The sequence below is a fragment of the Muntiacus reevesi genome, unplaced genomic scaffold, assembly GCF_963930625.1.
Source record: "Muntiacus reevesi unplaced genomic scaffold, mMunRee1.1 SCAFFOLD_148, whole genome shotgun sequence".
NCBI classification, from domain to species: domain Eukaryota; kingdom Metazoa; phylum Chordata; class Mammalia; order Artiodactyla; family Cervidae; genus Muntiacus; species Muntiacus reevesi.
In genome coordinates this window covers 31,071-46,329 of record NW_027078038.1, presented here as the reverse complement: position 1 = coordinate 46,329, position 15,259 = coordinate 31,071, and the positions used below count along the sequence as shown (strand labels likewise).

The window sequence follows — 15,259 nt, the reverse complement described above, 5'->3', positions numbered from 1 at the left end:
ATCTCCTTGTGTAATCCATAGTAAAAGTTGATCATATACATTTATCTGTGCTTACTTTACAAACTTCATTAAAATGACAGTAAAAGGGTAAAATGAAAAAGCACAAATACCAGGGAAGGTGACAATAAAATTTGGAGAACTGCAAAGCAGATAAACAAACAATTCTTCTAGATTATGGTAGAGAGCTGACCCCAGAGTGAGCAGTAGGAGGTCACAAAGCAACTCATTTTACACTGTGGAGTCCTGAAAGTTTCCAGAGTTGGTTACACTAGGTACTTCTGGAAATGAGGATTAAAAAGGGGGTTAAAACCATATTTGTCAGCTCTTCAGCTGAAATTTGGTTTTGATCACTACACAGAAGGATGGGGTATAAAAAACCATCCCTTCAGCTATCTGTTTATAGCCACTGAATTTGGGCACTTGTCACTTTGTTTATGGGTAAATAAAAAGAAAACCTACATGGAACTTAAATGAACTATTGCTGAATAAGGAAAAATAGCATGTGGGAGGCTCAGAGAAAATAAAGTATTTCTTCTTAAGTCAACTACAGGATGACCTGTCTCTCTGCAATAAGAGCAAAAAGTGTTGAATAAAAGTCCTCATTGAACAATACAGAATTGTTGCTAGGAAAAATTGGCTCAGTATTTGGGGATATACCAATGCAAAGTTTCTAATATGCAGCCAGATTGAGACTCACATTCCAGATCATACAGGAAAAAAGAAGAGAATGCAAAGAATGAAATATCAACCTAGTGCTTTTTTCTAACTATAATTACTAAAAACATGATGAAGTGCTTGTTGATATTTTAAAATGTTTATGAGATACAAAATAGTATGTACACTTTGATCCCATTTTTTAATATGCACAAACAGTCTTTCAGAAATAATATGAAAAGGCAGGTAACCACTGCTAATACCTCCTTGTTTTCTTAGTTTGGCCAGTTTTGTAATGTTTTTATAGTAGCTGCACAGCTTTTAGAGTGAGAGAAAACTTTTGTATGCGAAACAAATCTGACGTGTCCTTTCATCACCAGCATGCTTCCCAAGTAGCTCGATGGTAAAGAATCCGCCTGCCAGCCCAGGAGACGCAGGTTCTATCACTGGGTCGGGAAGATTCCCTGGAGAACGAAATGGCAACCCACCCCAGTAGTCTTCCCTAGTAAATCCAGTAGAAAGAGACACCTGGTGGACTACCGTCCATGGGGTTGCAAAAGAGTCGGACATGACTTGGCAAGTAAACCACAGCAACAGCACTTACTGCCAGCCCTGAGAATCTGACTGGATAATGAACAGTTCTGTTTGGAGGCAGAAACTTAGTGCAAGCCCATTTACACACAGAGAAGACAACTAATTCTAATGTCAAAAAGTATAATTTTGAAAACAGTGTCTTTTAAGACTCTGGTCATGCATGCCTTGCTTTTTAAATCTCTTAGAAGCTTTGGCTTCAGTACATTTGAATTTGAAATATGTAGAAACATGTACTTGCTAAGTAGTCAAGTTCAGTGTAATAGTCATATTGCTAAAAGTAGTTTAATCTGGATGTTTTAAGTCAGTATGAACCAAATATTTGTAATATACAGACTGTGTCCTTTTTGCAATATTAACTCTTCAGTACTGTTTTTTTCTTTCCAAAATAAAACAAAACTATCTCTTTACTCCTTTTTCAATGTCATTGGCATTGCTGTATGTGGCATTCTGGTTATTATGGCCCCTTTGGGTTTCCAGGGTAGTTTATCTGTGGTGTTTTGTTTTTTTTTCCCCTTGATCAAAATTACTATACTCTATTTTTAAAACTGTTTTTAGAGAGGCAACTTTTGTTTTTTATTGAGCAGCACTGCATTTATATTTTCTTTTTATATATATTTTTTCTGCTTTGAGTGTTTGCTGTTGTTTTTCTAGCTTCTTTAGTTATAGTTAGCTTTTATTCACCATCTTTCTTGTATTATGATTTTTACTGTTTGGCTGCATCAACAGGGTTGTTTTTTTTTTAAATTTCTAAATCAATATTTTCACTTATTTTTTCTACTTGATTGACTCTTTCATGTGTGTTAAATAGCCTTCTTTGCTGTTAGTATTGCTGCACGGGGCTTCTTTTGGTCATCATTTGCCTGGTATAATATACTCACTGTCAGTACATTTCCAAACGTTACCAACATTCTGGCCTCTAGAAATTCCTAAGAAAAATTGTCATTTGTTAATAATAGTTCTCATTATCAGTACAATTATAAGTTTATTGCAGGTTGGGGGCTTGTTTGTGTTTTTTTATCTGTTCAAGATTTCATTTATATCATTGGATTTGGGACCAACTGTCTACCACCATAACCTAGTCTATTCTTGTTTCTTTTTGTTATAAAAATGGCCATATTTTTCATAGCCTTAAGTCGTTACATTTATTCAGTGAATATAAACTAAAAGAAGGTATCATGTCTTATTTAAGAAAGAAAGGTTTTTAATTTTACTGTTTGCTGTTTCTTTATTACTATCAGAAGGAGAAGCTAGAAAATGGAGAAAACGGGATCAGATACTCATAAATTAGTTCACATACAGTACTGAGAAGAAAAGATGTCTGCCAAATAATTTCTCCACCATGAAGCATTTTATAACACTATCTTTGCCCTACCTGCTAACAATTCTGGTTTAAGATCTAGATGCAGGATATAACTCAGATGATATAACTATTGCACTTGATTCAAATCTCAGAAGTTCCAAGAGGGTACATGAGGCAACCAGTCCTACCACTTTCTTTTGTATTCTATAGGTTATTTACTGACAAATGTATACCATTTGGGGGGGAGGGGCCCCAAAAGATGGGAGCTATAAGGAAAATTGTGGCATGATTTAATAGTCTCTAGAAAATAGCCAATGAGAAATAGTTTTTAAAATCCCATGCAGAGTACTCTTATAACTCATTAATAAAGAGACAACCCAACTTACAAATGGGCTAAAGATTTGAATACACATTTCACCAGAAAAATTCATAGGAATGGCTAATAAGCACATGAAAATAGGCTCGACATCATTGGATGTTAAGGAAGTCAAGTTAAAACCACAATGCTATATCACTCTATACTCACTAGGATGGCTGTAATCGTGAGGAAAACAATAAGCATTGGCACGGATGTGGATAAATAGAAGCTGTCATATGTTGCTGATGGGAATGTAAAATGGTTCAGCCACTTGGAAAAGTTTGGCAGTTATCTAAAGTATTAAAGGTATAGTTACCATATGACCCAGCAATTCCACTTCTAGCTATCTAAGAGAAATGAGCACATATGTCCACACAGAGACTTTAATTTGAATATTCATGGAAGTATTATTCACAGTAGCCCAAAAGTAGAAAAATGCAAAAGTGTATCAACTGGTAAATCAATAAATAAAATGTATACCGTTACAATGTAATACTACTCGGCAATTAAAAGGAACAAATTGTTGACACACACTATAACTGAGGTGAACCTCAAAAACATTATACTGAGTAAAAGTAGCTAGACATGTAAGTCCGTATATTCCATTTACAATAAACGTACAGAAAAGACGAGTTTACAGAGCAGAGTCATAGTTACTTGGAGCTGTGAGTGGGAATGGGGATTACCTATAAATGAGCATGAAGGATCTTTTTAGAATGATGAAAATGGTCTAAAACTGAAATATAGTGATTCTTGGTAAGTTTATTCAATGTCATTGAGTTGTACACTTAAAGTGGGTGAATTGTCTTAAAGGCATTTTAAATCCAACGTAACCAAAGCACAACTAATGATGGTCTCCTCCTAAGTCCTCCTTGTGACCCCCACATCCTCCAAATCCTCCTTCTCCTTTAGTATTATCTGTCTCCATGAATGGTACCACCATTATTCAGCTGTGTGAGCTAAGAAACAGAAGAGTAGTTTGTGACCCCAGATCTCTTCTTCCACTCACTGTATCCAGTCTGTCGTGCAGTCCTTCAGGTTGACCTCTGTCTCCAAGCATCAGTGCTTCCCTGGGTGTAAAGGACTGTCATCTCCCACTTACTTTAATATTTAGTCTGCAAGTTGATCTCTTGTGTTTCCCATCTTCTTAGACCATTCAAAATTTGAGTTTAAACGATCAGAATACATGCACCTTTTTCCTTTAGAGTATTGGTTATGTGGGGGCATGAGTGCCATCTGAGAATCACACTAAAATTCAACAAAATCATTAAGTTCCTTTTTTTAACCATCTCTCTGTTCTACTCTTCACACTGTAATTCTTTGATATCCTAGAGCAAACCACGTTTCTCCCATCACAGCTCCTTTGCATATGGTCTCTATTTCCCTAAATTTTTGCATGTGGTCTCTGTTTCCTTCATCCTCTGCCATATCCCGTTTCCTAGAACTCCTGTTTATATTTTAGATCTCAGTCCAAACAATACTTCCTAAGAGAGCACTTCCCCCGACTCCCACAATGTCTGATGTCCCTCTGTTATATATCCTTATAAGCAACTTGTGCTCTTTTTTCAGAGTGCTTGTCGAAGTGTTTAACTTTACTGTTGTTTCTTTCATTATTTGATAGCATCCCTGACTAGACTAAATCTGGAAGAGTGCGTTGAACGATGCCTGGGTTTGTCAGTACTGTGTTCTCCAGCCCTATTGCAAGTAACTGACATAGCACATACTCAATAATTACTTTTATATTGACATCTTCAGTGATGTCAGTGTCAAATCTTTGTAGATTTAGTGCTCGTTGATTCATTTTTTCTCTTCACTGACTTTGTATTCTCTGCTTTAGATGATTTTGTTGAATTTTATGGTATCACTTTCCCAAGGTACTGTTTTTTCTTGTTTCTGAATTATTGGGACTACTTCTCTTTTGCCTATGTATAACTTACACTTGTTTATTGATGGAAATAGTATATGTAAATTATTTTAAAGTCACATTTTAAATGGTCTAGGAAAGCTTTATGTTTAAATAAATTCCAGTGGAAGCCATTTTGTAACATAGTTTTCCATTATTATGTCACAATTTTTAATTTTGCCTATAATGTTCCTAGAGGAGGCACACTGGTAATTGTTTCTATAAAAGATACTTGATTATTTTCTTTCTTTGATTCTGTGGTGATAGTTTTCAAAGTGACTGCTTTGTACTAGATATAATCTGTCTTGAAATTACTGCTTTTACTGGATATAATCTTGCCCTTTCACTTTACCTAACAGATGGTGGTTACATTAGAAAAGGGTTTGGTTTTATTCATATTAGAATCTAAGAGCTTATCTGTTGGTTTCATATTACTTTTATTAGCAGATGTATATAAAAATATATGTGTGTGTAAGTATAAATATACTTACATAGAAGGTATTTATAAGCTATAGTAACTGCTATATTTGCAGCTCTATTAAATACCAGAACCATGTGACCTTGCGGAAAAGACAGTTATTTGCTCTAGTTGGGTTATGTCCCCGATAGTGATGTGAGCACAGCTGGTGGAGGATGGTGTTTCTGTGGGTCTCAGAAAACCCTTTGTCTTGTGCAGCCCTAGTGTTCGAGGGACACACTTCACTTTGCTGTGACCGAGACAGGCAGCTGACAGCCCGCTGGAGGCTATGGAGTGCAGCTCCGTGCTTTTGTGAACCTGTGTCATTGAGGCCTTCAGAGCTTTAGAGCAAGAAAGAAGGAAAGCTGTGGGCTGAGAAAGCATGCACCGTTTTTGTATGTATTGATGTTAACTCCATATTAACAGAGGTCATCTCAGAGCAAGCATGAAGCCGAACGGCAGAATGAAGGTCAAGGAGTGGCAGAAATCAACATGGCAACTGTGGGTAGCGGTCAGGTAAATAGATTATTTTATTAATTTCTTTTCTAGTTAACTATTTAAATATTTTAAAAGAAATACTGAGTGAGATGATTCTCACATGACCTGTTTCCTTCCTAAATGGATATCTCCAGAAGAATTCAGTACTAAAATGCTATGTCATTTTTCTTTATTATATTTAACTATGAAGCTTTCAAATTTCCAAGTATATTTTATAGCTCTAAAGTATGTGTCTCTGTTTTAGCCTAAAATGATTAATGTGAGTAGAGTTTCTTTGAAAAATAAATACTAAGCTGCATTTTGGTCATATGTGATTTGACCTAGTTATTACTGCTTGCATTGAATAGATTTGCTCTTTCTCTGTGGCATTCTAAGATATTTTTGTGTTTTTTAAAAAAATCATAAAGAGTTAATATTTTCATCTTCAGTTGTATTCCAGGATTATAGAAACCTAGCATTTAAATAAACAATTCTAATGCCCATTAAAATAAAAGTAAATAAATACCCTAGTCATATTTACTATTATCATCTTTAGCAAAATTATGGAAGACAATTTTTTAAAATGTAGAACATTATCTTGTTGTGCTGCCATCAGTTTTCTATTAGAGTTTGATTGGAATGTATCCTAATGAGTATTTTTCTTTGGAGTGTTCTGTATTCTCCACATTTTTTCAAGCAATATTTTATGTTTTAAATGAATGATTTTTTAAAATACAGTTTCAACTAAGTTGATTTTAAGGAAATTTTCTTACTGTTGATATAAAATATTCCTTTAGTGCCTATAGATTACTTTTAATGATACTATTTATTTGTTCTATTAGTTCATTAAAATTTAAAGCTTAAAATGTCTCATACTTAATTTAAATATTTAAATTTACCACATTTAAACAAAAATATACTTCATTTTAATATTACTGGTCCACATTGTACTGGATAATACTCTACAGATGGTAAATTAGGGCAAAAAAAAATTATATTCCAATAGTACATTTGGGTTCTTTGTCTACTACTTAGGGAGTTCTCTGAGATTATCATGTGTTCCTACACATATGTAGAAAGAAGTTCTGTCTTCTTGACAAAAATCTTTTTTTTTTGCTTTAGGATTAAGACCCACTATTAATACTTTGGGGTCATATTTCAATTATTATATCCTTTAAAGCCTCACCTAGCCAATAAGCTCAATATTTATTTTTTTAATTGAATTCTTATCTCATTTCTTATATCAGAATTTAACTCTGAATATATTAGATTTAATGTCAAAGATGAAAACTTTAAAAAACAGTTTACTTATTTACCTATGTTGTGTCTTAGTCGTGGCATGTGAGATCTTCTTCCCTGCGGCATGCGGGATCTTCTGTTACGCCGTGCAGGCCCAGAAGTCGTGGCCCTCGGACTTAGTTGCCTTGCAGTATGTGGGATCTTAGTTCCCAGACCAGGGGTCAAACTCGCATCCCCTGCATTAGAAGGCAGATTCTTAATCACTGAATCACCAGGGAAGTCCCCCAAATGAAAACTGTTAGAAATATTAAAAGTTAAGGAAATGAGCATAGAGTTTTTATAATCATGAAGTGAGTAGGAAACCATAAAAGAACCATAGGCTTCATTTAAAAATGTAAGACTTTAGTGTGCGATAAAATCATAACAAACTTACAAGACAAAAACCAAAATCACATTAATGACGCTACAGCTACTTCCAGATCTTAATGTAGATAAGAGGTGTGTCTGTGAGACTGTGATCCAGTTATGCCAAAATCCCTTTACCTGTCAGACTCTTGGGGTTTGTTCATTTCTTTTGTTATTTGCTCCAGAGACAAAACAGTTGACACTAACAAAACTGAAAATAATCTCTTTGACTTTCTCAGAATCACAGTAATATGATCCATCAAGCTCCTGCCCTAGTGCCCTTGGGGAAGGAAGTTCATTGTACCTCACCTGGTTTCCTGCCCACAGCCACTCTGCCAGAATGATCTTTCACGAGTAAATCACCCTCTTGGTAAAATCCTTTGTTGGCATCCATTGATTCTCAGAAAAAGACAAGCCTTACTACGACCTGTATAACCTGGCTCCTGCCTAAACTTGCCAGCTGTCTGTCACCCTTTGCTCTCAGCACGCCTGCCACGCTGGCCCTTCAGGACTTCCCCTTGACGGCTTCCTCTGCTGCAGCCTGCACACCATCTGCCCGTTCCCTCTTGTGCCTTCTCATCCCACTTCACTCAGTTAACAGCAGTTTGTGTGTGTCTGAACTTTAGCGTGATTTCTCTCAAGAGGCTTGAACTGTTCACATCCCATTACAGGCTGTCCTCGCTTGTTCTTCTCACCTTGAAGACCACATTTGCAGTTTTATATTTATTTATGTGGTTATTTCTGTTCTCCCTACTAAATTGTAAGCTCCAGAAAGACAAAGATTCTTTCCAGTTTTATTCATTTTTATATCCCCACAGTCCCTGATAAATAAATAGTAGATAATAGCAATGAATATATGTAGGTTGGAAGGGATAACTAACATCCCTTCTAGAAAGAGGGATTTTTGATCTGTGATTAATCTCCCTTGAATGTTAAATGAAAAGAGAAAGCTAGAAATAAATTATATGGGCTAGATCCCTACTTGCTTAGTATATAACTTTATGTGTAATTCATTTATGAATCGATCTCAGCTTTTCCATTTAATGTTTAGAACCAGATCTCTAGTGAGACAACCAGTAAGTAGTGATGAAGTTCAAACAAGACTGGGAAAGAGATGAAATGGTAGGAGAACCTTTTCCACTGCCAATAATATGTTTTTAAGCCTGTTATTATGGAAAATTTCAAATATATACAGAGGCAAACAGAGTAATAGAGTAATCTGCAGGTACCCTATATACTTTGTCCTCTGATTTTATTTTTGGAAAAGATCCCAGACATCATCATTTTTTGCTTAAATATTAAATACTTCACTGTGTATTTACAGAATATAACATTTTTTTAATTGAAATGTAGTTGATTCCTAACATTGTTAGTTTCAGGTATACAGCAAAGTGATTCAGTTATATTGTATTTTTCCAATTCTTTTCCATTTTAGGTTATTACAAGATATTGAATAAAATTCCCTAGGGCTTCCCAGGTGGTGCTAGTGGTAAAGAACTTGCCTGCCAGTGCAGGAGACAAAAGAGCTGCGGGTTTGATCCCTGGGTTGGGTAGATCTCGAGGGCATGGCAACCCACTTCAGTGTTGTTGCCTAGAGAATCCCACGGACAGAGGAGCCTGGCGGGCTATGGTCCATAGGGTCACAAAGAGTTGGATGTGACTGAAGCGACTTAGCATGCACACATGCACATACTATAAAGTAAATCCTTGTTTATTTTATATATATCAAAGTGTATGTATCTGTTAATCCCATACTCCTAATTTATCCCTCCTCCCATTTCCCCTTTAATAACTATAAGTTTGTTTTCTGTGTCTAAGAATACTTTCTTTTAAATTGAAAATACAGTTGATTTACATTATTGTGTTAGTTTTAGCTCTACAGCAAAGTGATTCAGTAACATATACATAGTTTTTGGATTATTTATATCTGTTGATCCCATACCTTTAATTTGTCCTTCTCTGTCATCTGTGGTAACCGTAAGTTTGTTTTCTGTGTCTGTGAGTCTATTTCTGTTTTGTGTGTAGATATATTTGTATTATTTTTTAGACTGTACATATAAGTGATCTCATATAATGTCTGTCTTTGTCTGACTCCCTCACTTAGTATGGCATTCTCTAGCTCCATCCATGGTGCTGCAAGTGGCAGTATTTCATTCTTTTTTGTGACTTCTTAAACCATTGTATCTTCTTAAAACCATCATCTGTTGATGGGTACTTGGGTTCTTTCCAGGTCTTGGTTAATATAAATAGTGTTGCTGTGAACATTTGGGTGCATTTATCTTTTCAGATTAGAGTTTTCATCTTTTTTGGATTTATGCCCAGGAGTGAGATTGCTGGATCATGTGGTAACTCTATTTTTAGTTTTTTAAGAAACCTCCATACCGGTTTTCATTGTGGCTGTACCAATTTATATTCCCACTAACAGTGTAGAAGGATTTCCTTTTCTCCACATGCTCTCCAGACTTTTTGCTTTGATGGTGGCCATTTTTAATTTGAATTTCTCAGTAATCAGTGATGTTGAGCATCTTTTCATGATTTGTTGGCTATCTGTATGCCTTTTGAAGGAATGTCTGTTTAGGTCTTCTGTCCATCCTTTGATTTTTGTTGCTTTTATTTTTTATTTTTATTTTTTTGATACTGAGTTGTATGAGCTGTTTGTACATTTTGGATATTGACTGTCAATCAAATATTTTCTCCCAGTCTGTAGGCTGTGTTTCTGTTTTGTTGATAGTTTTCTTTACTGGAAAAAAATCTTTTAAGTTTGACTAGGTCCCGTTTATTTATTTTTGCTTTTATTTGTTTTCCCTTGGGAGACTGATCTAAGAAAATATTGCTATAATTTGAGACTATGAGACTATTTTGCCTATGTTTTCTTCCAGAAGTTTTATGGTATCATGTCTTATACTTATGTCTTTAAAACAATTTGAGGGATTTTGGGGGCTTGTTTGTTTATGGTGTGAGGGTGTGTGCTGACTTCACTGATTTACATGTAGCTGTCCAGCTTTCCTAGTGTCACTGGCTGAAAAGACCGTCTCTTCTCCGTTGTGTGTTCTTATCTCCTTTGTCAAGGATTAACTGACTGTAGGTATGTGGGTTTACTTCTGGGTTCTCTATCCTGTTCTTTTGGTCTGTGTGTCTATCTGTCATGTTTCTGTACAAATGCCAATCTGTTTTGATTACTGTAGCTTGGTAGTATTGTCTGAAGTCCCAAAGCACTCTGCAGATTTAATGCAATTCCTGTCAAGATGCCTATGACATTTTTCACAGAACTAGAACAAATAATACTAAAATTTCTATGGAACTACAAAAGGCCCAGAATTGCTAAAGCAGTCCTGCAGCCAGAGGACACCTAGAATACATAACTATTATGCCATTATTACACTCCCAAAGAAACTAACAGTAGTTCCTCGGTAGCATCAGATTTCAAATTTGCAGTTGCTTCGTAAATGTCATAATTTTTAAATTTATGTGACACAAGGGCCAGATAAAGTTCATGCACAGAGATTGGTTAGTGTGTCTTTGAAGTTTCTTTTAATCTATAGATTTCTTCTTTGTCTCTTAGATTTTTGCTGTATATTTATTGAATAACCAAAGTTATTTGTCTTCTCAAGTTTTCCATAGTCTGAATTTTGCTAGGAACATCTGCATGGTGAAGTTTGACCTATCTCTCTGTCTTCTGTATTCCCTGTAAATTGGTATTGGGTCTAGCAATGTGATCAGATTTGGTCTCAGGCCCTCATTCTATGCCTGAGACTTTCATAGGTAGCATAGTGGTCTTCCACCAGAAAGCACATAACATCTTTTTGTGATATTCACAGCATTTATACTTAATGTCTACCTTTATTAATTCACTAAGGGTTGTAGAATTAGCTGTAGTACTTTAATAAAGAGAAACTTCTCATCTACTGTTGGGCCACTTCCGTGTACCATCTGTATGAAAAAAGGCAAGGTGAGGAGGGTGCTTGCTTCTTTTGCTTCTTCTCCCTCTTACACAGTTTCACAGAGAGTTGGAGACTGTTGCTACCTTTATGGTGAACTTCTTAGAGTCACTTTGTTTTGTTTTGTTTTGTTTTCTCAGAAAAATACTGTTTTTTGAGTCCCTTCCTAAAGTGAGCAAGTAGATAATAGAAGAGGGATTTGTACCCAGCAAGTGTAGTTGAAATTGACTGTGTCCCAGCTGTACTGATTGAACTGCCAGGCATAGTCCTTCTTGGGCCCCTCGGCACACATTTGAGTGCCTCTGATGGCAGTGGATATTGAAAGGTGGATAAAGGAGGACCAGAAGATAGAGAAGTGCTTGATTCTAATGTGTGTTGAAAAGGAGATGCAGGTCAGAAGCAACAGTTAGAACCAGACATGAAACAACAGACTGGTTAAAAATCTAGAAAGGAGTACATCAAGGCTGTATATTGTCACCCTGCTTATTTAACTTATATGCAGAGTACATCATGAGAAATGCCAGGCTAGGAGACTCACAAGCTGGAATCAGGATTGTTGGAAGGAATATCAGCAACCTCAGATATGCAGATGATACCACTCTAATGGCTGAAAGTGAAGAGGAACTAAAGAACCGCTTGATGAAGGTGAAAGAGGAGAGTGAAAAGGCTGGCTTAATATTCAACATTCAAAGAATGAAGATCATGGCATCCTGTCTTATCATTTCATGGCAAGTCGATGGGAAAAGTGGGAACAGTGGCAGATGTTATTTTCTTGGGTTCCAAAATCACTGCGAATGGTGACTGCAGCCATGAAATTAAAAGACACTTGCTCCTTGGGTGAAAAGCTATGACCAACCTAGACAGCATATTAAAAAGCAGAGGCGTCACTTTGCTGACAAAGGTTCATATAGTCAAAGCTATGGTTTTTCTAGTAGTCATATACGGATGAGAGATTTGGACTGTAAAGAAGGCTGAGCAGTGAAGAATTGATGCTTCACTGTGAAGAATTGAACTGTGGTGTTGGAGAGGACTCTTGAGAGTCCCATGGACTACAGGGAGATCAAACCAGTCAATAGTAAATGAAATCAACCCTGAATATTCATTGGAAGAACTGATCCGGAAGCTCCAATACTTTGGCCACCTGATGCAAAGAGGCAAGTCATTGAAAAAGACCCTGATGCTGGGAAAGATTGAGCACAAGAGGAGAAGGGGGCAAAGGAGGATGAGATTGTTGGATGGCATCACCAACTCAAAGGACATGAGTTTGAGTAAACTCCAGGAGATAGTGAAGGACAGCTTGGCATGCTGCAGTCCATGGGGTCACAGAGAGTCAGACTTGGCTTAGCGACCGAACAACGATAACCATTTCTTACAGGTTACTGCTTCTCTGGTCCCTCTGAAGGATGTTGGTGCAGACTTAATCATAATAAAAAGGCCCAGGAAAGATTCTCAAGACTCAAGTTCTGGCTTATAGGTAGTATGGGTATGGGAATGTTCTCTTGGAATCTCCTTATAATAAATCCATCTAGGTTTCTAGCTAGAGAGTTTGGGAGAGCAGAGTGGAGAGTGTCCCAAAATCAAGAATCTATATAGAAAGATACTAAGTCTGAAGCTTAAAGGTGATTGATGTCTACACTGAAATGAATGTCAGAACATGTTTCATCGTAGACATGGGTTTTTCCTTGCTTTGTAATGTAACCTCTTGTTTCTCTTCTGTTTCAAACAATATGTTAGTTATCTATTGCTGCCTGACAAATTTAGCAGCTTAAATCAGCAACCATTTATTGTCTTTGTAGGTCAGGAATCCTGGTGCAGCTTAGCTGAGTGCCTCTGGTTCAGGGTCTCTCATAGGCTGCAGTCGCCATGTTGGCTGGGGCCACAGTCATTTCAAGATTTGATGAGGGGAGGATCTGCTTCTAAACTCACCATATGACTGTTAGCAGGCCTGAGATGTCCAGGCTGTCGGCCAGTGGTATCATTTCTTGCCACCAAGGCCTCTGCAAAGAGCAGTTCATAGTGTAGTATCTGGCAATCCCTCAGAGAAGAACAAGAGAGGGTGTCCAGGATGGAAGCCACAGTTTTTGTAAACTTATCTTGAAAGTGACTTCTCATCATATCTATAGCAGTCTGTTCGCTAAAAGCCTTACACAAAATCTGGCCTACACTTAACCACAGGAGTAGTTCACAAGGTGGTGAATTCTAGAAGACAAGGCTCCTTACGGGTTGTGTTACATCCTCACTACCAGAAACAGTCAAAGTATTTAGATATCCTTAAAGACAGTATGCTTGCTTCAGCATAAGGAGTCATTCATTTCCTCCTGTAGATCAAAAGCAGCCCTTTGCCAAAATTTCCTTAAAAGTCTCCCACCTGCTCTCTTTATCTTGAGTCTTGGTCCCTCAACTCCATCCTCCTTATTGCAATCAGAAGAAGCTCTTAATCTCCAAGTGAGTCAGTTTCTCTGTGTGTGTGTCTCTCTCTCTCTCTCTCACAGGCACACACACACGTACACATTCTTTGTGACCTGTGCTTAGGGCCTCTGCCTCATCTGAGCTGCTGTGTGGCTGACCCTCCTCTTTTTTAAGGAGACACCTCTCTGTCGTTCACAGTCAGACAGCCCTTTACTCTACAATCCCGAGCTGAGTGCCCGCCACTCCTGTCTGCACACCTGCGCTCGTCACGGCACTGTGTGTTTACATGTTGAGCAACCTGTCCAGGCTCCATATGCAGCGAGGGTGGGGGTGTCTTACTCACTTACATTCCTACAGACTAGCATTGCACCAAGAAAGGACAGAAATGGTATGGACATAACAAGCAGAAGATGCTAAGAAGAGGTGGCAAGAATACACAGAAGAAGTGCACAAAAAAGACCTTCATGACCCAGATGACCACGATGGTGTGGTCACTCACCTAGAGCCAGACATCCTGGAGTGTGAAGTCTAGTGGGCCTTGGGAAGCATTTCATCACTCAATGGGGCTTTCTTCCAGCCAGTGTATATTTAGCTGAATATGGTTTCATGCCTTTTGATTTGGGAAAGAATATTACTCTTAGAATGTCTTCAGTGTTTGGTTTCTTCTACATTGTACTTTGTCTTTTACAACAGTTTTTTTTTTTCCTCCTTCAGTCTTTCTCTAAATTCTACTCAAGTTTATAGATAAAAATACTCATTTTGAGCAGTTATAAATGTTCACACTTTAATGGTATATTTAGCTATTTACCCTAAAGACAGTTCATTTGGAGTATCTTAGCATGAAGCTAGCTATATTTATCTATAATCTAAATTATACTGTCTATAATTTGCTTAATTTCTAGGGGTCAAGTACACGAATAGATCATGAAACAGCCAGTGTTTTGAGCTCTAGTAGCACACATTAAGCTCCTTGAAGGCTGACCAGTCATCTGGGAACCAAGGTAACGGATTATAGAGTCTTGTCGCTAGAACTCTGAGTGCTCTACTAAAACATTCTTCATGCTTCTTTTAATTTTGGCTTAAGTATTCTTTTGTTTCCATCATCGCAGTCTCTTAAAGAAATGACAGCCAGGTCTCTGCAAGCATCCTGAGGTGCAGCCCACAGCTGGCTCGCCCCCCTGAGCTCTCCCCTCCCCGTGACTTTCTGCCTGGCTGCCCTGGCTGCAGTGGTGCAGCCCTCCACTTCCCACCCTGCTGCACAGTGACCCTCAGGGTCCTCGCCAGCCTGCAGAGCTCTTCTTGGGCTTTCCTTCTTTACAGAGCGTTTTCTGACCCAGGGCCCTCGCGCCTGCCCAGGCAGTCTGTGTCTGCCTCCTTTGAAGCACTACATTTGGAGCACGGGGACTATTTTTTAAACAGTATATTTTCCATTACATCTAAATACTTCCTTGTTTTCATAGCATATTCTACATACTCTTTCTTTACTTTAGTAATATAATGGCTCTGAGGAAAAGCATTACATAAC

The 15,259-nt window shown here is 37.5% G+C and overlaps 1 long non-coding RNA gene across 1 annotated transcript in view; it reads left to right on the top strand.

Annotated features, from left to right (window-relative positions):
- Window positions 1–14,732, top strand: part of LOC136155434 (uncharacterized) — a 30,785-nt gene extending 16,053 nt beyond the window's left edge. Inside the window, exons 3-5 of the long non-coding RNA XR_010660820.1 lie at window positions 5,486–5,782; window positions 7,627–7,757; window positions 14,637–14,732. This is a non-coding gene — a long non-coding RNA (uncharacterized lncRNA). The remainder of the gene's footprint in view (window positions 1–5,485; window positions 5,783–7,626; window positions 7,758–14,636) is intronic.
- The last annotated feature ends 527 nt before the right edge of the window (window positions 14,733–15,259 follow it).